At 43.9% G+C, this 24052-nt stretch overlaps 1 long non-coding RNA gene across 1 annotated transcript in view; it reads left to right on the top strand.

Moving 5' to 3' along the window:
* The window catches only part of LOC311438152, a 120474-nt gene extending 98445 nt beyond the window's left edge, over positions 1–22029 (top strand). The window contains exons 4-8 of the long non-coding RNA XR_014693945.1: positions 15009–15819; positions 16603–16959; positions 20671–20798; positions 21303–21504; positions 21623–22029. This is a non-coding gene — a long non-coding RNA (uncharacterized lncRNA). The remainder of the gene's footprint in view (positions 1–15008; positions 15820–16602; positions 16960–20670; positions 20799–21302; positions 21505–21622) is intronic.
* Positions 22030–24052: the final 2023 nt, after the last annotated feature.

The following is a 24052-nucleotide window of genomic DNA, read 5'->3' as shown; positions in this document are numbered from 1 at the left end:
TTGTATGAAATTTGAGATCAGTGAGACTATAATATCTTATGAATAATTTACAACGCCAACAGTCTTTCTGTGGAAGAATACTAAATTAATTAAGGCCTGAAGGAATTTCCATGTGTTTAAACCACATTATATCTTTAAGGTTTTACAGCTTCAAAGTGACTGAGATGAACTCCTGGCTTTTCAGGTGTTAACAGTCCCAGGAAAACAAGATTGGTGCCCTTGCTTTAGCCTGGAACAACTAAAGGGCTTGAGAGTGTGTTTTGTGTGAATCTATTCAAATGATAGTACCTTGCACTAAGTTTATTCCCTCACTTGGCTGGGATGTTGTATTTAAAGACACTGACTTGCCATCTCTCATACCCAGAGATGTTTTGTTGGATACTGCAGTCCCTGACTCAGCCTGGCTGCTCTTTAGGGTGGCTCATCTCTTAGGATTGAAGGAGGTGGGGGCCATCTCTTGATGGCTGGGACAACCCATAACTTAGCTAACCCTGCTCTGAAAAGCACAAAGCGTGCGTTTAACTGCATGAGCCTATGCAGAAAGGGGTTTCTTTGGACCTGTTGGTCAGCCTTCAGAGAAACAGTCAGAAAGCTCTTACGTGCTCCTAGGATTTTGCGAGTCTCAAGCCATAAGCATCTCCCACAGCTGATATTACAGCAAAGGCTGGATATGGTGAGAACACTAACCCGCCACACACACATTATTTATTTAAACAGGACAAAATAGCTGCTCTCCAGCTGCTCTCGATGCCCTTGAGTTGAAATGCAAATACAGAAAAAGCATGTGCCACTATAACCAACTGACAGCTGTTCCCTTTCCTGAAAGCCATTCAAGCAAAGCAAAGAGGAAATAAGCCCCCCTCTCTCATAGCTAACCAGCCTCAGCATCCCTCTCCTTTCCACTGCTGACCAACTACCTCAAGCAGAGTAATTTTTGTTCTCTAGAAGAACCCCTTCAGTAGTACCTGGTTTAGGCCCCTGAGGTCCTTTATAGTATAGAGCAGCCCACGCTACTCCTATCAGCCAGCCATAGTTGTTGCTTTGGTTGGTTTCTCTGCACTTTATTTCAGTATATTTGGGGAGTGAGGTGAGAGCTGGGCTACACCTTGTTTATTTTATAAGGTTCAGATGGCTCAGGGGTAGTTCTCTGTGGTTTGACTCATCCTAAAGTTTCTGGCACAGTAAGAGAGGAAATGAATGGAAAGGAGAGACTGGGACATGATATACTGGGCCTTCACAGAGATACAGCTTTTATGCAGTGTATACATGTATGTGTAGAGGAGTTGGAGATGGCTGGAAGGACCTGTGCCATCAGGCCTTAAAACAGAGATCTCATGTTATAGGATCTTCTTACTCGGGTACTGTCACACAGTTTGTCTGTCCCAAGAGTTACAGCACAAGGCTGTTGTGGAAACCATCCCTACCAAGGCAGTAGAAGCTCAGCTAAGGTGAGCATAGATTTGAAGACCAGGTTTGTCCATTACCCTTCTTGAAAACACCTTTTCTTGTGCTGAGGAAGGCAACCTCTGCTTTGGGTTGGTATCACTGTGAGGGCCCAGCTCCTGCCTGTGTGGTTTGGCTGGGTTAGGCCTGGTCTGCCTGCGTAGGCTATGGACTCACTCACACCTTGAACCTGGCTCATTCCAGACACTGGGTGGTGGACAGTATGAACCTGCAGGACTGCTGCACCACTGGATGCAAAGCCCAGGGGTTACGAAATATATTGTGTCTCGGCCTTCTCTTAGCTTTGAAAGGTAGCTGGGGAGTTCGGTCCCTCCCCAGCGTAGAGCTCTGCTCTTTCCAGATGCACATATACTGAAACTCTTTGCTGGATGAGGACCTCTGGCACCACAGCCAGTCTGCATATGCATTAACTCAGAAACGAACCAGGGTACAGAAAGCTGCAGTGTCCTATTATACACAGTCAAATTACTGACCGTATATGCTCAGGCTACTTGAACAAATTAAAAGTGGGAGGTGGAGGAAAGACAGTCAATGAGGCCTGTATGATTGTAGAAGGTGGGGGGGAAGTCAGGCTGGGGGCCCTCAGCAATACCCAAATTGTCCTGTTTGCCAACATCCATGGATAATTTACACATCAAAAGGAGGGAGCGGAAATGGACATGAAAAGTGACAGCAGTTGCCAAGTTAAATAAAAGCCCCTCAGTGAACATGAAGAGCAATAAGAGCCGTTTGGAAAGTTGGCTGCAGAAGAAGAGGTTATGTGAGAGCTTATACCCAACCGCCTTCTTGGCCCCTTGGGAACCAATACAGACGTGGAATTCACTTGACCCGCAGGGCTGAACAAAATATGGCCACACATCAGTAAAGCCTAATGCTGAAGTCATAGGAAACAAAAGCAGGACTGTGCCAGATGCCAGACGAGTGGGATCAGGTAGCAGGAACCACAGCCTGACTTCAAAACTCTCGAGTAATTCTGGGCTGCTGCATTTCCACTGGACTGAATCTGAAGAAAATAAAGTGGGAGAAATGGCAGATTTTTTTTTTCTTTTATAATGGTTATATATAGGTTAAGTTTGAATAAGCAAAAGGCAATATTTCTAAGAAAGGCTGCTTTTTAAAATATGAGATTTTATGGTGTTAAAGCAGATTCTTGTCGTGAATGACTGAAGGACAGACAGTGTGCTTAGGTGGGTTTGGGAACACCCAAATCTTTCCTTGCCTCTCTGCCCTCAGTTGTCATTTTTTATCTCCTTTGCTTGGAGCAAATTTAGAAATAGTCTTGGTTTTCCCCATCCCAACCCAGTCTCCTTTCTACTGCTGAATTAGCTGCTTAAGACACATTGTCAAACAACATCGTTCCAGCTTGACTGTGTAAGAGATAGTGTGAGTGTGATCCAGGTTTTCTAATGCAATCACTAAGAACAAAACTAAATGTTGCCCTGAGCAAGAAGTTTTGAATGAGGATCTGATCTCTTTTTACACAAGCCCAAACCTGAAACCACCCCACAAACACCAGTGCAATCACTCTGGATGCGCAGGAGAGGTGAATCCACCCCCAAGTTTTGCCTCTCGCATCCTGGGGCGAGCAGCCTGGCTCAGAAGGGGAATGAGTGGAGGGCCTGCAAGGATTACTGCCTTTTTATACAATCTGCATCAGCTTCATGATCAAAGGCTGCAAGTGACCGGAATGGACAGCGTCCTGGACTTTCCCATTCACCAGGTGCAACAGGATTAACCCAACGCCACGACTGGGGGCTTTGATGCCCATCACGTGCATCTCTGCTGCTGTGCCCCTTTGTTCTAGCCCCAGGAGGCAGGCGGTGGTGTGCACGTGTGGCTGGGTGGTGCTGCGGGGAGCAGAAGGTGTTTAAAGCCCCTTTGGATCCATCAGGGCTCGAGTCAGCGAGAGACGAGCCAAATGCCTCACGGGGTGGCTCTATCTTTGGCTGCCGTACGGTGGGGATGGGATTACAAGCAGCCTCCTGCTGACAAGGCTTTGGAGGAATAATAATATCTGGAATATTATAGAATTTGGGGAATAATAATATTGGGGGGATAATAACACCCTCTAGGGAATAAGGTTTTCTCTCTATTTCATATGACCGTGACACAGAACGGCTGTAGCTGCTTATATGCAGTGGGAATTAGCATCTTCTTCAAGGTCTATGTGCCAGTTCCAGTTAAAATGTTCCCAGCATGTGTTCTGGCACCGCAGATGGGATGGGGATCTCCCTGCAAAATAAAACAAGTGGGACTTCCAGATCTGCTGGAAATTGCTCTGCTTCCTGTGCCTGGGAGTCAATAGCACTCAGAGATTCCCCTTGGCATTTGCTCTTCCTTCCTCCTCCCAATCAGTTAAGGGCCAGGTAGAGTTTTGCTGTATTATTTTCTCTTTAAGATCCAGACGCCCATTTGCTGTGCATGTGCATAGCTCTATCAATTCAAAGGAGTATAATTAAGCTGAGCTTGTAATACCCCAAAAAGGTGGCTTGGGGTACTGAACCCTGAATTCAGGGTACTGATGCTAGAAATAAATAACTTGATTTGCATTTCTGTGCTAGCATATAACCCAGGTCTGATGTAATTGATTTGCAGTGCCTTCACAAAACCTCCTTGCTAGCAATAGATGTAATACCTGAGGCTAAAGGAGAAAAGGATAGTTTTAATAGGAAGAGGACATTGCAGCAACATGCCCAAGGGGGTGTCGGTTTCTAAGGCTGTCTCACAAGATAAGGAAAGTCCCCTAGATGAAAATCCTGCCTCATACAGGAAAAGTACATCTGTGTTTCCACGTCGAGTCCTGGCTGGCACGCCCCCCAGGATGGGGAGGGTGACCCGTGTGCCAGTCCTAAGGCAGCATGAGGAGAGCAATTGCATGCACATTGTGTGGCAAAGAGCCATGTCCCCTGAGGAGCTGAGCCCTGGGACGTGCTGCTGCTGTTACTGATCTGCTGCTGCCCGTCCGCAGGCTGTTCCCCTTGCCTGCCAGCTCCATGCGGGGAGATGCCACCAATTCAAAAGGGACAAAATCCGGGTGAAGCATAACACAGCTCTTTCTTGGCTGGCCCTGCACAACAGCAGGGGGATTTTCTGCTTAATCTAAAGGGATCAGTGAGCTCAGAGAGTGCCCAAGCCGAGGACTAGTCGAAGAGAAGAGCAGGACAGACTGGCAGAGGCACGTATGAGCTCTCAGCAGCAGCATGCAGGCTGCACAGTAGCTTCAGCACTGCCTGCTGGCATCTCCTCCATCGGAGCCAGCAGCGCCTCCGAAGCAGCTGCTTGCCTGCCTCCTCCGACACCCAGCAAGGTGCCGCGATGGCAGCTGCGCCCATAAGCAGAGCTGCTGCAGACGGGTGGCCGGATCCAGAGGGATTTGCTGCAGGAAGGGCTGGCCTTGGGCTGTGCACGTGCTGGTCCACACAGGCAAAGCACCATCTGGTGAGAGGTGACTGCTGCAGGAGGCAGCAAGGGCAGGGATTACTTCTCAGAGCCAGCCATGCAGAGACACTCACGTGTGTGTTTGTGTGTATACATATATTTCAACAGGACTGCTAGGAAAAAAAGAAAGGCTGGTGTGAAATCACGTCTCTATCAACCACAGATGTGCACATCTAATGCATAAAGCAAAAGGGGAATGGTGGCTGAAGCCACTAGAAAACCCTCTGAGCTGTAGAAAAACAAACATTCCCTAAAGTGAGAAAACAAGCTGCACTGTCTGCATCTGTTTGCCGTGGGGCTCACAAAAGGGGAGAGAAATCAAGTCAAACTCAGTGGGCTTTTAGCTGCCTTTGGAGGAAGGGTCTGCCACATGTGAAAGCCACAGCCATGGCAAGTGCTGGGAGCTGCCCTTCGGGAAATGCACTGGCTGTAGCACCAGGTGTGCAAGGGAGACAGCCGACAATTACACCTTTAGTTTCTTTCCCATGTTTGACAGCCAGGTGCCTTTTTGATCTGCAGTGTGCACAAGTGCATACATGTATATTTATACACAATCTCAGCTCTATCATTTCAGCTCAGTCATGAATGGCTTATCTGCACATTTAAACAAATATAGGGCTGATGTACATACTCCAGTATCAAGTGCAGAGGTTCCTTTTTGGTATTTGTAGTCCCCTGCAGTTGTATAAAACATTTTCTTTCATGTGGCACTGTGAAATTATAAGGCTGTCGTGCAGATTGTGCTGAAGAAAAGCCAGTCCTGTGGTTTGTTTCCCAAAGATTGATGGGTTATATGGCAAAACTTTTCAGCTGGGTTGTAGGATTCAGCACTTTGCAAGGCCTAGGGTGGTTGGATGCATGTTGTGCGTGATGCCTGTCCAGAAATGAGACCTGGTTTGGGAGCCAAGCGATGGAAAAACAAAAGACTTAAAGTCATTCATAGAGGTGTAGATTTTTCTGTAACTGCAGAGTTTGGACAAACCAAGTAATTCCTATTGACTGCATGTTATACAGCTTGAGCCAGAATTGTAAATAAAATGTTTGCACTAGTTCAGATATTAAGAATTTTTTTTTTTTTTTTTTTTTTTTTTTCTGCCAATGAAGAGTTAAAAATCAGAAATCCCAAGCCCTCTCTCTTCCCTGTGTGTTTACTACTGGTCACTGCGGGAGACAGAGTATTGACCTGGAAGGCCTCTTATTGACCTTATTACATTCTTATAAAAAGCAAGTTGTTTTCTGGTTTAGAGCAGAGATTTTCTGCTCAGAGAAAAATCTTTGCTGGTTATTTCTGGCGCTGGAGCCAACCCCGCTGCAGGAGCTCTGAGGCCTCCCAGGTAATGGCACGGTCTGCGGGAGACCATTAAGTGGTATTCTGCGAGATGAAGAGGGCACTTCCAGGCTTGAGTTACGTTAGAGTAGTTTAAAACCATGGTGCTCACCGTGGTATTCGCTGCCTGCCATCCGAACTGCTTGAGAATAAGGCAACAAAAACATTTGAGCAAACAGTTGTTGCGAACAAGACAAACTCTGACCCAAGAGGGGGATTGGACTAATTACTGTGTGACCTTATGGCTCAAGCCAAGACCAAGACTTGCACAGACTGCAGGATTGTGGACTGTCATTATATGAAAGAAGACTTGTTCCAGCAATTCCTTCTCTTTCCAGAGCCTCCTGGCTGTGAAATGAAAAGCCTGAGGAGAAAAATACATTTCCTTCTTGGACTGATATGGTGTGGAGGAGGCATGCAAAAAAGGATCATTATTACTACTATTATTATTTTTGCTACTGTAGAATTGGTGTGTTGGAGGGAAAAGAAATATGATGTGCTGTCCCTGACAATGATTTTTTAAGTCCTAGATGCCTTTGCGAGTGAGGTAGTACTGATCTCTTCTGGCGAGAAAACATCTGAGGAGATCTGGTTCTATTGAGGAGCCAAAGAGAAAGGCAGGAGGGTTGTATTTCATGATACTCTAGGAACTGAACTACACAGAGAGGAAGGTAAGGTTGACAGTGATATGTCAGCACTCTCAAAGGATGGCCCAGGGTGCGACACATCCCTGTTCACATTCATGAGTCTGCTTCTGCAGGTCTTTTAATATGTGATCTGAGTAACGTGGGAGAGATTTTCAAGTACGGGGCATGTACTGTCTGAGGAAGAGCCATCTAATGCTCCCGCCTCGCTGTGCTGTGATTGAAGGAAGTCCCTCGTGTAATATTTATTACATTCAGAATTCATACCAAATCACTCTAAGTTGTAGTTTTGATGGAAATTGACCCTGTAAACCAACTGATCAAATCTTGGGTCAAGATGACATGGCATATGCAAATCACATGCAAAGCTCACGTATAGCTGCATGTGCTACCACAAGCAAGCCTCCTCTGACTTCAATTAAAATTTTGCCCAAGTCAACTTGAGCTTTGCACATATAGCTCTATGTGGGCTTTGTGCATAATTTGCATATGTCATGTAATGGACAACATGGTATTGTGTTTGAGCTGTCTCCTCCTAATTAATACATGATAAAAAACTCGTAGAGAATAATGATTAAGAAAAATTTGTGCACAATGAAATTGCTTGCAAATGACCACACTGGCAAAATTATAACCCAGTACTATTGCAGTCCCATTTATTTTCTGTTAGGTTTAATCACCACTAATAATTCAGTTGAGGGTAATTAATCTTTGCTGATCAAAGTACAGGAAAGCGCTGAAGTACTGTAGCTGCATCATAATGACATGAAATGCTGATGGTGCACAATTGCCTGTTTGCAGAGAGATGTGAATATGTCCTCATTGGCATACAGTCAATGAGTGTTAGTTCATTATCACTCAGTAGAGGATAGAAGCTCAAATAATAAGGTAAAAGAGCCCCAAAATACATGGGCAGATGTTTGCAACTAGTGCTCAGTTCATTCCCTGAGTTGCAATGAAACTGTGGTAGAGACTACTGACGAAAAGGACATTTGATATTATTATGATTTTTTTTTTTCCTTTCTGAATTGCTCAGTCAAGATGTAGTCCAGTGTATGCTGCACTAAGGAAGAAGAAAGTTTAATTCCCAGACCCCTGGGATTCCGTAGCAGAAAGTCATATTCCCATGTCCCTTGTATTCCTTGGGTCAGCATCAGGTTGGAAGCTTGTGGGCTCCATGGGGCCAATGAATACTTTATTGAAAAGGATGTCTTCTCTGGGTGGCTTGATGCCTTAAAGCTGGTGCATTGGCCATCTTCCCTTGGGGTAGGTGGTTGGTGCACAGAGGGAGATGGACTGCGGGCAAGAGATTCTGCAGTGAACCCGGAGTGCGGCTGAGAGCTTAAGGTGATAGGCCCTGTGTCCATCTTAGTTCTTCCTCTACCAATTTTTTTAAGGGTTTCAGATCCTGACTGTGCTGTTGTCTTGGACTAGGTACAAATCCAGAAGGACCATTTCCATCCCTATAGCCAGAGAAAAGAACAGAGACAAGTTTCCTCCTGATTTACTTCAGCTAAATATTAGATATATAACATGCTTGAACTTACAAGGCTCGAAGTCAATGTTGTGCTGCACTATTTTGCAGATGACATTTAAAAAATCCCAACACCTAATTTATTTAGTTAGGGTTCATTTATTTTAATCTTTCAGCTAAGCCCTTGTTTGGGAACTTTGATCTGAAAGTGGTGTTTGTTTTCAAAGTACCAAAAAACATTCTTTCCATGTCTGAATATTCTATTTAAAATTCCTTTGATATTCCCTTCTATTGATACTGCCATCAAACATCAGTGGTGTTAAAAAAAAATGACAACACCTATTAGTAAGAGACAGACAGTATTTAGAGCTACAGTGGTCCTGGAGTAGAGTGAATCAAAACTGGAAATCCATCAGTTCTTTGGCTGCTAAATCATTTCCATGCTGGGTTGGCATTTATCTTCCAGAATAGAGAAGCTTTTCAGAGAACAGCAAATATCTGGCTGGGAGCCAGAAGCCTTGGATATAAGACAATTAGCACAACAGGGGGAAAGAAGGGCTTCCGGAATTAGAGATGAATAAGAAATATTTGTAATGTGCACTTTAAGTTATTGGTTTGATCACAGTAAATGTTTGTCACGTTTCTCTTGATTGGAAGCGTAGTGCTGTATTGCTTGTCTGGTTTTGCTTTCTTCTGTAATTAGTTTCACCACTGAGTGGTAGGACTGGTACATATTGCACTTGTTGTCCTGTTCTTCATCTTTAAAAGGCTACTGTGTTTGGTTCAAAATAGATAAAACAGCAACTTGCTAGTTGCTGCAAAGACAGACTGCTCCCTCCTAATCCGCTGGCTCTCTCTCCATACGTAGCTTTAATTAGACATGAGGATTTAAGCCTTTACATTCTGAGGCACGTTACAGTCAAACTAATAATTAAGAGGATATATTTAGATGGTTTAAAAAAACCACTGCTCTTCTAAGTAAATCTTGATGTTTAAAAGTGCCAAAGGGTTTCCAGGCTCCTCGCAGTATCACAAGCTGCAAATTTGCTCTTCTTGCTGTCAAAGGAAAATATCCCAATCCTAGAACATAAACAGGCTGTCAAGTCTTGAATATTAAAAGGCTTCAACCATTTTGTGGCACTCTGTTAGAAAGACAAGGCACAGTTTCATTGATTAGGGTCACACCAGCTGAAACTGTGGAATTTCTTTAAGATTTATCTCATGAAGATGAAGAATTAATGAGGCCTTGCCTAACTTTAGGGACTGAAACAAGAATTTACTTGAAAACTAACAGAGATGAGATGTGTGAAAGCATCCTTCTGCTTTACATAGCTGTGTTTAAACCCCAGCTGGGATATCGTGTCTGCTTTTGGACACTGCGCTCCTTGAAAAATGTAGGTAAACAGAAAGACGGTAGTTCAGAGGAGAACAGAAAACATGGCTCTGAAAAAAGCTGGGGATGTTTAGTCTAGAAAAGAGCAGACTGGTGTGTCATTTGGTGATCTTCAGATGTGCAACAGGCTGTTGCAGAGCAGAACGGGCAATCTGGTCTCCACAATGGACAGAAGAAGAAGTAATGGGCTTAAAGTTCAGAAAGGGAAACTTCATTAAAGCATTAGGGAAAACTTCCTGCTGTAAAGGTATTTAAGGACTGGGTGATATTGTCTGGGTTACGTGTGGAGGCCCATTGAAGGTTTTCCATAACAGGCTAAATCAGTATCTGTTAAAGGTGGTTTAGATTGGTGTCATCATTGGCAAGAATGGTCTCTAGAAGTTGCTTTCAGCCCTATTTTCTATCATTTCCACTAATCATATTCTCCTCTCACAGATGATCATGCTTTGTGACTTGGACTTTGGGCAAAACAGTATTACTGCTCTTACATGTCTTTTGGAGTTCAGCATGGATTATGTAGTTATACATCACAGGGCTCATAAGATTATATATATTTATCTATATATCCATTTGTCTATCATGATGAAAATGTAAATGAAAAGACATTTTTCTTTAAATTTTGCCATGGAATAATATTGTCTATTGAAAACCTTAGGCGCTTTTTTTTTTTTTTTCCCCCACCCGAAAATCAAAGTGCCCCATGGGAAAACAAAATCCAAACAGCACATTTGGGGATGAGCCAATCCAAGCCAAAATGATGTACTTTGGCATCTCACTGGAGAGTTCCTGCTTGCACAGTGGCTAATGGGAGTTACAGCGTTGTCTCCCAGGTCCCTGATCTCTGTTCTTTTGCCTTCTAAGTAAGTGTCTCATTGCATTGCCTCATTGGGAGGCTGCAAGGCCTCTAGGATACAGTACAGTCAGGCTTATGGGCAGCTCTGAGGAACTATAGTTCCCAGCGGGGCATGATGATGGCTTGAGATGGACTATTCACATTTCTGAACTATGAAATATCTCTCCTTGAAATGCCAGAATATATCCAAAGTTACTCTTTTCAGGCAAAATCTGCCTCTCTTTACTAGTTCCTAGGTGATTGGTTTGGAGTGTTTTTGTTTGTTTGTTTCTGACAAAAAGTAATGATTTTCGTTGGGAAGTGTCATTTTTCACTCATTCTAGAAAATGCATGAAAAGACAACGTTCCACAGATGATTAAACTTTCAGTGAAAACAAGCAAGCAAACAACCCTTCCTTGCCCCTTTGTTCACTCTCATTCCTCCTATACATGGGGAATTCCTAGAACGGAAAATATTTTTATGGAATCTGCTGCAGAATTAAGCTAGGAGCTGCAACAGCATTCACCCTTGCTACAGAATCACCCTGGGAGACATGTTCCAAACTGATAAGTGAATGGTGGTAGCAAGAGTAGCCTCTGGTTTATGGTCCTGTAACTTCTGGTTATGAACACTTCACCTTTGGTTATGTGGGCGAGGACAAAGCAAAGACAAAGGAATTTCCTGAAAATGACTGTTCCCTGGCAAACCTGTGTAAGAGGGAGGTCTCTGTCAAGTTCCTTGTCAGGATATTATCAGATATTCCTGAATTGTTCTGTCATGTGAGTCAGGTTCTGCTCCACCAGGGGCCACCTTCTCCATGGTAATGCTGTACCTTATTTCTTGCAGCTCCTCCAGTCTGTCAAGAGCCCAAGTGCAAAGTTCCCAGAGGAGGCTTGCTCATGGGCTTCATTCCTAGCTGCACTTCTTTTGCACTATTTAACTTTAGCCCCATCTCTTTTACTCCCTCTGAGACTTCAGTCTACGCTGTTTCTATTGTTCAAATGACGAGCAAGGGGCTTTGAAACACTGGCTTAAAGGGCTTCCTCCCCTGAACGGCTAGGAGTCAAGAATAGCTGCAGTATAGGACATCCTGATCCCCCATCTCCCCATCTTCCATGTCAAGAAAAATAAAATGGCTCAAAGCTGTGCAAGAAACATATTCCCCCTTTTACTATGTTAGTATTTCTGTATATTTCTATATTTCTATATGGGAATTGCCTGCAGTGCCAGAATGCCAGTCCCGGGATCTGCACTGCAATAAAACATTGTAAACTTTAGCATAGCAGTTTGAACATAACTGTAGCCTTTAAACTTTCTTTGTATGGGGTCAGGTAATCAGCAAGGTCTGCTATTTGATTACTAGTAAATGTAAAGCTGTCTGGAAACCAGCTGTGCCCAGAGTAACTTCATGGGAAAAACAAGGTGGCTTTGGAGTTATCTTCCCTCTGAGCAGCCATCCTGTCCCTGAGCTATGGGGAGACCTAGAGACCATGGTAATGGGTCACAGTTCTGCATCTCTCAGAGACCCATTCAGACCTCCCAAGACTTTCTTCTTTTCTCTTTGTAATGTTAGCTTTTTGTCTATTTTACCTGAAAGCTGCTCAAGGCAACAGGTAAATCTATGGGTAACTGAGGTGAGCCAAATCCTCACATCCTGCAAACAAGTTAAAGCTTAGCGATGAATGCCAGCTCCAGGCTGGGCCCTTGTGTACTGAATGGAGTTGAACCATCCCTGTGCATACATGGACTGTGCCTGGCTCCACAAGAGCTACTTGATTAATTATCGCACATCAGGCTGCTCTTTAGCAACGTCAGGCTCAGGAGGTGAGACCAGCCAGCCCAGCCTGCTGGGAAATTTCCGTGGGTAGCACTCTCAGGCATGACTCAGTCTGTTGTTCTGTGTTGCAGTTCTGGGGAAGATCTGTCATGTCAGAACCTGCAGGGTGGTGACATCCTTGTAATTCCTCTGGAAAAACAAAAAGTGCAAGTCAGAGGCTTTATCTTAGCTTCATACTGGTTGTGCTGTGTGTATAAGCACAACTTCAAGTTAAGCAGTTGAGTAAAAAATGATTTGAACCCTATAAATGACAAAATAAATGTAATTGCATGTTAGGCACAAAGAGGAATATTGTTCTAGCTATAAGCCTTCACCAACCAGTTGTTGAGTCCAGTTGTGTCTGAGTGTCCTCCTGTCTCTCCAGTCCCTCCACCTCCTCCCTCTACTCCTTAGCTCTGATATTAGTGTTACAGCCTGACTCCACAACTCAGAAAGGGTAAAATGGATATAAGAGATTGTCTTCTTCCCTTTGCTCCTGGGCATGCTACAAGCAGTGCATGCCTGTTCTGGCTGCCAGCATTTCCAGGAACAGGTTCTTTGCAGAAAGGGGACTCAGGAGTCTGCAGTGCCCCTTGCACTGGCCTGGGCTCTGCATCCCACTGTTCATGTACAACACAGATGGATTTCCAAACCAGGAACAGGTGTCTGCTTGGGTGAGGAGTTTCTCGGTGACAGTGGTAATATACAGTCCTCAGTAATATACAGTCCTGCCAGTCTGGTGCATCCTGTCACTCAGACCAGGTGCTTTTGCCACCACTAGTGAAATTCTTCACTTGCTGCAGCTGATCAGAACTGCTGCTGAGATCAGACTTCAGTGACTGTAAATCAGCTGCTCTCCATCCCTCTCAACAGCATTTTAACTGTGTGTGTAGGATATTAATTATAGGTTATCTTTTTTCAGACCTATACTTCTGAATTACTTGTTGCTTTAGGAGCTGAAAAACTGGCCACAAGAGACAATAGCTCTGCAGTGGCTTTTAGCCTCCCAGGACAAATCCCTGAGCTGACATCATCTGCAATTATGGTGCACAGATCCAACCACTCTGACATAAGGTGGTAAATTATTCACGATTTGGCAGCCACCATAAATGAAGATTGTGCTTTAAGAAACCTCAGAACTGCAAGACTGGTTTGTCACCACAGTCCTATTCAGCCAGTGGCCTATCTCTGAAAACAATACTTTGGATGATGGTGATAGTGCCCTAGGGTAGATGTATGTGGAATAAATTATTTCCCTTTGATTTCATGGGATTTTCTTGGCTAATATCTATAGGCACAAGAATTAAAATCCTTCTCAGCTGGGACTATGTGGTTTCTGCCCCAAACAACTTGTATTTTCAGGTGAATCAGAGCTAAATACAGGGTGACACAACTGCAGCAGAAGATTTGGTGGGTCATTGCAGGGTGGAAGAAGGGTGAACTAATAACCTTGGGCAGACAAATTTCCTGTCTTGTTCTAAAAAACTTGTTCTGAGTCATTCAGACCCAGGCATGTTGTAGTGAAAGGAACAATAACCATGATAGACACAGGTCAGGATTGCAATCGAGACTTGAAAGCTCTTGAGTCCTGAGGAGCTCAGGTGAACAAAGCAAATATACATCATTCCTGCTAAGGATAGACTTAGGGTCAGGAGTAAAGGTATAATCATTTCGCCATGTGTTGATCAGTTACATGAGAGGCCCAGCATGATTAGGAAAGTTAAAGTTTCTGTCAGGAACTGGTGTGACTCACATTGGTGTTTCTGGATCATTTCACAGATTAAAAGGCTTCAGATTAGACTGAGAATTTCATGGGAGTCAGAAGGGGAGGAAATATTCTTTGTCTTCATTGTTGTCATCCCCTTACAAGGATGAGGGGCCAGCCAAGACTCACCCAAGGAGGACAGAGCCACTGTCCTGACAGGTTGCTGGGATGTGAGAAGGGTGGAAAGGAAAGTCAGCACTGCAGCCTTCTGTAGCTCCTATAGGTCTTGCTTTCTTTTAGGAGACACCAGTTTGTGCTTCTTTATTGCACATTCTTTGTGCAGGCCAGAAATGACTGCTTGATCCTAAAAGGCAATACCTGATGTATGGTAAAATGCATTTCCTTCTTGCTGTTTGTCTTGTTTCTTATACAACTTTACCACATACCATCATCATCACCATAATGAAAATATATTTATTAATTGAGGAACCCTGGGGAAAACTAGGCAGGCTATTGTCTCCTTTGTGAGAGGTGTATCTTGGTACTCAGAGAAAACCCTTTTGCATCCCTATTGATTTACTCTGTTAATTAAAAGCCTTTTTTTTATTCATTATCAGCCATGTTATCTGGATATAAAGTAGAGGCTGGAATAAATTTTTCAGAAAAATGTGAAACTGCAAGTGAGTATTCACTCACAGACCTTCACAGCCAGTAGGGACCATTACGAGCTTCAAGCCTGACCTCTTGCATAGCTGAGGCCAAGCAATATGACCAAGTAATTTGACTATATGGTATTTAAGGAAACGTGTTCTTTGGAAACTGTATTTTAACTAGTAATTATTCAAGGAATGTGTGTTTCTTAGATTACTTTTATGTGTGCTGAAAATTTATTTTCTCTCTCTTCTCTTTTCCAGTTTCAGTCTTTGAATTTCCCCCAGGTCCACCCACCTGTCTGTGCTGGGAGCTCTGGCTAATGCCAGAGACCCCAGCAGTCCTCTCTAGAACCGATGCAATGGCGTGTGTTCAGGCATCTGGCTGGAGTGAAACGAACACCTCTTCATGAAGAAGTAAGCAGACGGAAGGAGGAATTGCACAGTAAGGAATTAAATGTCCCTTGCTGAACTGAGCACTGGCAAAGGGATATGTTGCTTCTTCCTGCTAGGGGTGGTTGTCCAGGAGAAAAAATCATTTGATTTTGCAGAGGCATTGTGGAGTCCTGTTCCTAATCCAAAGGAGGATAATAGAGGATTTGTTAGTGTCTGCAAGATATCATCCAGGCAGAGATGAGTGTGGTCTGCCCGTGTTCCTTGTCACTGAAGCCATGTGAACATGGTGCTGAGCTGGAACTAATAACCTTCACTGGGAGACGGGATGCAACAGCGCCAGCCAAACTTGCCAGTGCTGTCCACATAGCTTCCCTTGGCTCCAAGCACAGCTTCAGTCTGCTTGCAAACTACTTGAGCATTGTGTTGCCAAAAATTCCTCTTGAAACTGGAATGTCCTTCTTCTATCTGTGACCTGCTTAGCTAATTGCATATTTTAGGATTTTGCATGAGGACTGGGGACAATGGGGAAACTCTTCGAGAAGGAGGACAATACTTCCTAAGCAGAGGGTTGGGAGAGGGGCCTTGACAGAGATCAACAAAGCCATTTTAATTAACGCATACATACTGGCACTTTTCTGGAAATTCTTTCCTATAGAAAATAAGCCTAAACAACCTTAAGGTAAAAACAACTGTTTTTTGCTTGTTTGTTTGTTTGTTTGTTTTTTTTTTGTTGTTTTTTAATCAGAATAAAATCTGTTGAGGTAAGGTTTAACTTTTCTGTTTGTCACCTTAAAATGGCTGTTGCAGCAATATATAGAATGCAATATATAGGCTTACTTCAGAGGTGAAAGGTGTTATAATCAATATCTTCTGAAATGCTAAGAGGAGTGTTCATCAAAGAACAGATATTGGCTTGAGAGAATGAGATTTATGTATATTAAAATACATCTGGGTGATAATTTTAATGTACAGGGTATTAATAGCCAGTAAATAAAGGCCAAATAGCCCTTTCTACTAAACAGTGAACCCATGTAAGACGCATCAGCAACAGCTGAAAATGAAGCTCTTCTTAGACATATCCTTTGAATCTCTTCACCTTCACAAAATGGTCATGCAAAGAGCGATAAGAGCATTGCCACCTAGCAGCTGTCCAGGCAAACCAAAACATAACAGCACTACTAGCTAAAACCTGGAAATCCAAGGTTCCCTTGCAAACAAACTCCCGATAAAACACTAAATTGCAGGAAGTCAATAATTTTATCCAATTAGTCAGGATAAGTGGGCTGGTGCCAATCTGATATCTCACACTTGAGTGGGATAGACACAGCTGCAGTGGGATGCCAGTGACATTTTTTCCTCTAGCAATCTGGGATGAACATAAATCTGCTCATAAGTATGGCTCGGAAATTGGTAATCCCTTACCCTGCAATTCAAAGGAAATGGTTTTGAATTTTTTTGGCAGCTGCTCACATCTGAGTTGGAGTGATTGCTCAAAAGTGGAGAACATGGAGACGAAGCAGACAGATTCCTCTCTTCCTTCTGGAGCTATCAATCATCTTAAACGTTGCTGTCTTAACCCTGTGGCCTAGAGTCTGCACTTTGCCCCCATCTTCTTCACCAGTCGATGTGGGAGGAAGGCCTGCAGCCCTGCATGGAGCACCTGTGCCAAAGCTGATCTTCTCCAGGACCTTGTCACCCCTTTGTCTTTCTAGGCCATTGAAGGAGCTTCACTGCCTGCAGTTTACAGCCTGTATTGGAGAGCAGGAATGTGCTCAGTCCTGAACACTGCAGAAAGGGAGAACGCTTTCTGAGCATGCTGGTGAGCTGATGGAAAAACAAGCTTAATCTAAGCTAAGATTGGAGAGAGTCACCCCTGCATGCCTAGGGATCACAGATGCATACATTTGTATGGGTTACTTTGCATTAAAACAAAACAAAACACCCCCAGAATTCTAAAAAGAGAAGACCCAATCAGATGTTTAATTCCATAGATATTACAGGTAGATTTATAGCTACCCAGTGCCGTGGACTGCCAGGTGCGGAGGAAGAATTTGTGCCTGTAGCAAAAATTTGTTATGAGGAAGTTGTAATGATACCCATCACTGTTAAAAGGTCACATTTAAAGGAGAGGGCTACAAGTTTTTCTGGAGGGAATTGTGTGATAGGGCGAACAGCACTACACACTAGCACACACTAGCAAACAGAGAAGATGTGGGGGATCTAGCAATGTTTAGCAGTGCATCTTGGAAGATGAAAATTACCAAAAGATATCTGTAATTGTGAAACAATTTGTAAGGCCCCCTCACTTTTTTTCCCCTTGCCCCTTCATACCTGTGGTGTGTCTGCAAACCAGCACACCCTCCTCTGTCTTTTGTGAGGAACACTTTAACAGGCTTTAATGAGCACTGGGGTTGTGATAATGGCAGAAACATGCTTCTGAAATGACATTCGCTCCTGGGCCTTGCTTACAGTAAGAGGATGCCTGCATCAGTTTCTAACCCAGAATATTTTAAGCCTGACATTTACATCCTCTGTCTTACTATCTGCAGAAGGTTTGGCATCCTGAACATGGTTTGAAAAGGATGCACCGCTGCACTGTAATCTCTGTAGCAGTTGTTGTGTATTAAGCATGTATATAAGAGAAAAATGTGGATGCCACTAGTACCATCATTGCATAGATGTATGTGCCAGACACAACTTTAAAGCATTTAGCATTCATTTTCATATCTTAAAATTCAGCGATGTTTGTGCTTCAAAACCTGGAAGGATAACATAGACACAAGGTGGCTTGGGGCATTGAAATTTAGCTCTTGGAGGTGCTTGTGACACATGGTCTAAAATAAGATGATTTATTTTTGTTACTCCAGATAGTTTCTGTTGGCCATGGATAGAGTAAGTCCATTTCTAGTATAGCAACTGTTTCTCCTTCACTTCCCCAAAATACATTTTTGTTAAATGTACATCTAATTAAAGGACATGTAATTCAGCAGAAAGTCTTTTAAATGCATAACTGATTATCTACTTCCTGTAATTGCTGGTTTGTATATTGAAACTTAGATTGAGTTGGCAGACAATAAAAGATTACTTTTTAATTAGATATACTCATCCCTATCATTTGGGAATAGGGGATATTTTCCACCACTGCTATTCTTCATATCCAGCAACACACACTAATCTCTTGCTTGCTATCAGTGTCATTTTTTTCCAAATGAGAAATAAACAGAAGCCTGCATCTCTTGCAGAAACAGCATGGCTAGGCAGTATTTGTCATTTTTGATAAGACATTGGTAGTGGGATGTATATTATGCATTTGATGGTGCACTGCAAGACTATGTATGAGGGCCAGTTTAAAGTACGGAGATTCACTTACAATCCCCAAGGATTTTTCATATTCATTCTTCATTAGAAATTCTGTTTTTACATCAGAAGTGCGTAAACACAAAATTATGACCCCCAAACTATTCTTTTATGGAGTCTCAAACTCATTTTTCTTTCCTTGTGACGAATGAAGCAATTATTATCTGTCTTAAAAGGTATCTCATGTAACCTCTTGCCCTGCAAACTCCATCTAAAATGACAACATCTCTGGAGAGATTTTTCTGCATGATAAACTGCATTGCAGCCTACCTCTGGTTTAACACACACTGTAGCAGGCACCAGAATGTTTGGAGCTCTCTGGTAAGTGTGTGGCTGCAAAATAGGGTGTCTAGCTGGTGACTTGGGAGCAAGTCACATTCAAAGTAAGGTCTCACAATATGTAATTCCTTACTCATGTGAGGACCATGTTTCAAAAGCACTGATAGGGTCCCCACACCCTTCCGACTCAGCTTGCCCTCCGCCATCCGCAGCTGCACAGCTGTCATGTGGGAGCCAGAACAACCGATTTCATGGCAAAGTAATGGCCGGTTCCGCGTATATTTTTAGCAGTCTTTTTCAAGTAGTTCAGCCTCTAGAAAAGGAGGTGGCGGAAGCACTGGCCTCCCTTATCAAGTCCTCTGAAGAGATTAGCGTGGATCCATGTGTGCTAGCACCATCATTCCTTGCTTCGCATCTGTAGTTAGAAAAGGAAGCCTTGTTATGCGGCATGTGGCAAAGCTATATCACTAACTGAAACTATACTGAATTTTGCTTGCCCTTAATTTTGCTTAGCCTCCAGCACCTGCAGTCTCCTTTGCTTCCTCCTCCAGACCTTACACAGTCACAGCTCTGCTGATTCAATGCCTATTCATGTCATCCATCATGGTTTTCCTCTTGACTGCTGTAAATCTCCTATTGCATTTTTTTTTTGTGGGTCCCTTCTAAACAAAAGGGATGTGATTCTTCTCTCCCTCCCACCGGATTTAACCTGTTGTAGTTTGCCATGTCATTATTCATGATTTAAACGAGGCTAAGCGAGAGAAGAATAGTGCACTGAGATTTTCATTATGCCGAAGCCATGCTATTCTCTTCACGCAGGCTGTGGTATTATATCACCCTGTCCCTTCACCACTTTCAAAGGCTTCCTTTCCTCACCATCGAGCTCAGTAGCATGCAAAGGACTTCCAGAGCTTGTTTTTGAACTCGCCTGACCCTGCTTCTCTGATCTCATATCCACTCCCACACACATTTATTTGCCTTTTCTAATCTGGCTATCTCCTGTGGCCGCCTGGCTCTAAGCATCTGGGTGTCTGTTCTTATTTATGCCTCCCATTTGCCTGACACTGCGAGCCCTGAGTCATTTCCCCTCTCCCAGGCTCACCTTCATGGCTCTCCTGTTGCTCCCAGCTGGCAAGCAGGCTGTCCGGCCATGCTGCCTTCCTCTTCCTCAGACAGCACTGGTGGGTCCCCGCCTTGCTCATTCTTCGTTCAGTTGAGCTGTTGAGTTCCATTGGGTTGATCCTTTTTCTTGCGGTTTCACAAGATCTGGTGGTTTTCTGACTGTGCTCTGTGGGTGTGGGTGAGCCCAGCCATCAGGACATGAGGCCCTTCCATCAGTCTTCCCTAAGGACATGGGCTGTGCTATCACGGGCCCTGCAGCAGGCCTCCCCACTCCAGCGTCCTCCATCCAGGGCTGCTTTCCACCTCCTTGCTGCCCCAAGGGGCACATGCTGGTCAGGGTGTTCAAGGAGGGTGAGGGGGTGTTTGCTGAAAACACATGAGGCTGTCTCCTGCTGGGCACATTGTTATTGCAGGGGTGTCCCTGTCTGCAGTTCCTGCTCTGCCTGGCAGGTCCCCACAGTGTCATTTAGCTAGTGGTGGCAGCACATAGGTATTCCCGGTCTGGTCAGCACCCAGCGACCTTTCTGTGATTAAACAGTGCTAGCAGAGCTTTGTCAAAGCCGGTGTTTTTCAGGCTGCATTTTAATGCCATCGACTCAGGATTTATGCTTGTGTGATGGGATCCTCACGTGTGCAGGCGTAGGTGGCTCATTCCTTTCCTTCAGTAATTGCTCGGCTGCCCTTTATGTGGAGAACAGAAAGCGAGAGGTGGCGAGCAGCTGAGTAACCTCTAGCTGCTACTGCATCTTCAGGAGGCCTTTCTGTCTGGCAGGTGTAACCTTTGGAGAAGTCATACGCTATCATCACTCTTCCTCTCCACCCACCGAGCTACAGCTGAGGTGACATGGGATCGGATGATTCGGAGAAGAACCTCAGGGCAGGGCTGCCTGAAATATCCAGGTATCAAATATACCGATCAGCTCTATATAACTTGCTTTCTATTAGGGGGTATATTATAATCACATGTGGGTGTGCTGCTTCCCACCAGGAGCAGCAATTTGCACACGTATGTGTGACTCCTGAGAGGTGGGTGTATCTCCCTTGTGCTGGAGCAGATCCTGTGCAACTTTTTGCCTTTACTGGAGGTCCAGAAGTGCCTTGCAGCTCAGTGTGGTATTCATGCATTTGTGATTGCCTAGACAATAAAGAAAAAACAACAAACAAAAACAAAAAACATTTCTGAACCAGTGACAGCATCACAGGTTGAAAGTTTTGTAGGGACCTGCCACCCTCCCAAAAGTTGGATGGCACTGACTGAGAATGACCCCAGAGAAGCTGTACCTTCTGAGATTTACCAGCTTCATGCTCCTTGCAACACCTTTCTGAAAGAACTGTGGGAAGAGGTGGCTGGGGAACTTGACCATAGGGGAAACTGTGTTAGATCTTTATGTTCCTTTATTCCAGGAGCATTGACCCTGGGATACATGTGGCAGCAGCTCCAGTTGTCCCCTGTGGCAGTGAGTGTGGTAATTGTACACTGTGAACATGCACCCTCTTCCCCAAGGAATTTGAAGTTATGCAATTTTTTACCTCTGACTGGGATTTCAGAGGCTCTGAGTGCTCAGGCAGAGTAAAAACTTCAGCAACATTCCCTGCATGCACACAGGTAAGTTATAGAGCACATGAAGTGTGTCCAGCACTTCCAGGAGCTGTGGGCCTTTGGTCTCTACACTGGACAGATGGTCTATATATGCACAATAAATGCCATGTGTTTCCATGCACAGACCATCTGTGAAACGTAGGCATAGGATGTCGAATGCTTCCTGAAAACCTGGCAACCCTATGGCTGATGCTCTGCAATGTGACTGAGACCAAAATTTTCAAAGGACTTTGGACTTCCAGCTGCTGCTGATTTCAGCGTATTTTCCAGAGCAGATGCTGAGCACGGCTTGGACTCCATGATGGGGTATTTGGTAGGACAGATGCTGCATGTGAAAGTCCTGAGTACAGCAAGAAAAGGTGACGAAGCTCTTCATTGTGAGGCTCCTTGAAGAATATGGTGCAAGATGGAAGGCTGCACAGTGCAGCTGGGGTCAGGGAGATATTTCAGTCTGACTTCAGTGTGATGGAAGTGCTGTGTGACTCTTTTAATGGAACTCTCTAGAGAAAAAAAAAAAAGCACCTACTGGTACTGATGGCTGTTTTATTTATTCACTTATTAACCACCCTTGAAATTACAGTCTATTGTAAAAGTATCACTATTTTCTTCTCCAATGGATACCTGATTAATGTCTTCTGAGTTGTGCATGCCCTGCCAAATGAGAGTGATGTGTTTCTCAGCTGATAGCTAAATACTTTTTTAAGTGAGTTATTGTCTCACTTAGTAGCTCTGGTAGACTAGATCCCCACCTGATTAGCCCTCCCCATGCGGAACAAAATTTACTTAATTTTGCTCTAATTTAGAATGGTATTAACACAGAAATTGAGCAGTGAGAAATTGCCTAGAGGCTTTTCTCTTGCATTTTCCCTGCAGGGAGATTCACATTTTAAGCTCTCCCAAACAAAAAGGTCATCCCATTTGTTCCAAGGATTTTTGGAGACTAACCAATAGCCAATATTTATATAGGAGAATACTCTCATTAGCCCACTCCAGCTCTTCTCAAGATCTTCTCTTCTCAGTCTACAACTTCCTCGTAAGGGGGTGTCGAGAGGCAGGAGACCTTTTCTCCATTAACACTAGTGACAGGACCCGCGGGAACGGGGTTAAGCTGAGGCAGGGGAAATTTAGGCTTGACGTCAGGAGGGGGTTCTTCACAGAGAGGGTGGTTGCACACTGGAACAGGCTCCCCAGGGAAGTGGTCACTGCACCGAGCCTGTCTGAATTTAAGAAGAGATTGGACTGTGCACTTAGTCACATGGTCTGAACTTTTGGGTAGACCTGTGTGGTGTCAAGAGTTGGACTTGATGATCCTTAAGGGTCCCTTCCAACTCAGGATATTCTACGATTCTATGATTGTTTGGAAGATTTTTCAAATTTGCATCTCTCCCATAAGAAGGAATGAAGTGAAAGGAGCTTTTGGAGCTAATCATCTGCTCTTAAAGAAGGCGAGCACAGGTATAGGGGGTGAAAATGCTTCTTGTCCTGCTGGGGTCTTCACTGCCTCTGGAGTTGCAAGGACAAGTGCCCGGGGACAATTCAACAGTACTTCACACAGTTCATCTTACACTCCTTTCTTAGCTTGCGTCATTCCCCTCATCTCCCATTCCCTTTCCTTTTCTCTCCCCTTTCTTTGCACTCTCCCATCTACCAACTCTCTGATTCAGTATGCTGGCTCACACTGGTAGCTGCAACCCTGAGAAGACAGAGATGCTACTGATGACACTGAGCTGTCTGAGCTCAGCTTCTCTCTCAGATTTGATCCTTGTCATCCTTTTGTTATCATCATCATCAGCTACCATTCTTTATCACTGTTATCTTTGCTGAAATATCGGTGTAAGTTATCCATTTAATTTTGGGGCAGGGACCTTCAAGTTTTTAAGTTCTGCCTAGCTACCCCACTCCTTTCCCCACTGTTTATTTTATTCATAGGGCTGAAAGGTATGTTTCTGTTTAAATCTACCCCTTGCAAGGCCTCATTCTGCTTAACTTCTGGCATTTCTCATTTTATTCTCAAGCTTCTTGACCTCTAAAGTACCTTCACTTTGCTGAGCTGTCTTTTTTTTCCATTCTTTGCTGGCTCTTGGTTGATTGCTATTATCCTTTGTTGAGGTGGCTTACTCATTCACTTAAATTTAGAGTAATTTTTACAGGCTTTGTTTTTCCCTGGCTTGGGAGATGTGCTGGAGGTAGTTTCTATACTTTTGGCTGAAAGGAATATCAGGCCTTTCCCACATTCAGGACTTTCAGTTCTTTAGTCCAGTTGAGTTCACTAATTAGTTCCCTTAATTTCTCAGATTCTGCCCATTTGAAATGTAGAACCTTAATTACAGACCTATTTTTGTTTACTCTTCCATTTAATTTAAACTGAATCAACTTGTGATTGCTCAGTCAAAGGTTATTTTCTTTGATCGCTTCTCCTGTAATGTGCTTGCTATTTACCAAAACGAAGCCTAAAATAGCATCAGTGGTTCAGCACTCTTTGGTGAATTAATTTGTTGGCAATTACATCTAAGTCTATTTGGCCATGCTGCAAGTAGTAGCTTCTGTATCTATG

The sequence above is a fragment of the Aythya ferina genome, assembly GCF_964211825.1.
Source record: "Aythya ferina genome assembly, chromosome: 5".
NCBI classification, from domain to species: Eukaryota; Metazoa; Chordata; class Aves; order Anseriformes; family Anatidae; genus Aythya; species Aythya ferina.
This window is presented reverse-complemented; position numbering and strand designations above follow the sequence as displayed.